The sequence below is a fragment of the Penaeus vannamei genome, chromosome 9 (genome assembly GCF_042767895.1).
Source record: "Penaeus vannamei isolate JL-2024 chromosome 9, ASM4276789v1, whole genome shotgun sequence".
Lineage (NCBI taxonomy): Eukaryota > Metazoa > Arthropoda > Malacostraca > Decapoda > Penaeidae > Penaeus > Penaeus vannamei.
The window spans coordinates 13111325-13113824 of record NC_091557.1 but is presented as its reverse complement, the minus strand read 5'-3'; positions in this window follow the sequence as shown (position 1 = coordinate 13113824).

The window sequence follows — 2500 nt, the reverse complement described above, 5'->3', positions numbered from 1 at the left end:
TATATATATATATATATATATATATATATATATATATATATATATATATATATATATATATATATATATATATATATAGAGAGAGAGAGAGAGAGAGAGAGAGAGACTGTTAGTGTAGGCTTTAAAGAGGGGGGGGGGGTGATGAGGGGGTGTAGGGAGTTGGGAAGGAGATGTATTGGTGGAGGGAGAAGAGGGGGGGTAGGGAGGTTGCAGGGTAAAGGGGGGAGGGGAGTGTAGGGTTGCGGGCGGAAGAGGTGGGGTTTGAGTGGGCAGGAGATGGGGTTTGGGTGGGCAGGAGGTGTGGGTATGGTAAAGGGGCAAATACGAGGGGAAGGGAAATGGGGAAGGTGGGTGAAGGATAGATGAGAATGGGAGAAGGGAGAGTGAGAAAGAGAGGTGGGGGGGAGGGAAGACGAGTTAGAAACTGGGGCGGGGAAAGGGGGGGGAGGGAGTGAGGGAGGGAGGGAAGTAGGTAGTAAGGGAGGAAGGGAAGGGAGTGAGGGAGGGAGGGAAGTAGGGAGGAAGGGATGAAGGGAAGGGAGTGAGGGAGGGAGGAAAGTAGGGAGGGAGTGACGAAGGGAAGGGAGAAAGGAGGGCGGGATAAACAAAAGGAGTAAATGGGACAGGAAGAAATACTCACATATGAAGTAGCGACGATATGGTTTGCAGCGAGGAGCCTTTTGCAGAATGATAATTGAATTTGCAATTGCACGTAAACAGGGAGACAGATTGCGCGCTCAAAGACACACGCGTAACTAGGGAGATGCAGAGATAACGCAGAACATTACTTCCGTGTGTTGACATACGCGGATCGTTCCAAAAACAACGCCGGAGAAATAATGGGAAAAGGGAAAGGTAGATAGAGAAATGGAGGGGGTGGAGGAAGATGGTTAAACAAGCAGGCAGACTGAGAGAGAGAGAGAGAGAGAGAGAGAGAGAGAGAGAGAGAGAGAGAGAGAGAGAGAGAGAGAGAGAGAGAGAGAGAGAGAGAGAGAGAGAGAGAGAGAGAGAGATACAAATGATCATAACAATTCGGCAGTTACCCAATCCCTCCCCCCAAAGCAAACAAACAAACAAGCAGTCAAACGCAGCCATTAGTTACCAATACGTCTTGTTCACAGCGGAGCACTTTTAGAACCATTTACTCTTCGCCAGAGATACAAGGAAATATGCAGATGAGCTCATGAAATCGAACGAAAGCAAAAACACGCCGTGACTCAAACGCCATGACTTTGAAACTCATTGAATCGGTATAAAAAGAAGAAAAAAAACCGACGAAGAAAAAGAAGAAAAAAAATTACCAATATTTTCTTTTCTTTGCTTCTGCAGAATCATGCTGTGACATACGAATTTCGTTATTTGGGATTAGGTGTATTATATCTAATCAGTACCATTTACCTTGTGGCATGTGCAGCGCGAGAGAAAGGCGCCGAAAGGATAAGAAGCGGGTTTGGACATTTTGCTTTCAAAGATGCCGCTTCCTTGCGCTTATAAAGAAAACGGGAAGAGGAGTATTTTTCGTGCTGCTGGTGCTGCCGCTGCGATGCCGTGTCGCTGTTGCTATTACTCCTGCTTCTGCAACTGCTAGAATTGCTGATGCTAAAGCTACTGCTACTGATGCTGGTGTTGATACGGTTTCTATTACTACTACTGCTGCTACTACTACTATTACCACTGCCTCTAATACTACTACTACTACTACTACTACCACCATCACTACTACTGATACATCTATTACTACTACCAGTACTACTATTACTAATAATTCTGTTACAACTATAACTACTCACACATCAAAAGACTGCCACCACTAACACTATCACAACATCTAATGCTCCTGCTACAGATACTGTCAACCGGACGGGTTCGCTTCGCACCAATAGGCCCTAGCAGCTGCCTTCATCCCTGGCATCACACCTGCCACGCCTGAGCCCAAGTACTTTCTCCCCCTCGAGCAATTCCGGCGAACTCACCCCCTTTGTCACGGCCGGAAGAATTGACGCCCATAAATGCAGAAGCAGACACCTACCCAGGACAGGAGTCGCTGGAGAAAAGGACGTCCCGTTAGACAGACAAGGCGAGATCGAGCAGACAGGAGAACAGGAGCAGACACAGGACAGGGCAGGCCAGCCCTCGGCACCCGGGGCACGGGGTCTCTCGTGGGGTCACGCCTTTACTCCCCCAATAAACCAGCAAGCCAAGACCCCTTTCATCCCACCACCTATACGCCCCCCAACATTCTTCACAGATACAGTTATTCATGCAGATGATACTCTCCTCCTCCTCCTACTCCTTCGTCTGCCACAACTAGAACCACAAGTGTTACTGTTCATGTTGCCTTAAAGAGTGATCATGCTAGTAATTATGATTATGATAACAATAATGATAGTAGTTGATTCAAATGATAATAATAATAATGATAATAGTTGATTCAAATAATGATAATACGCATGGTAATAATAACAATAGTGATAATAATGATAATAATAATAATTATAAT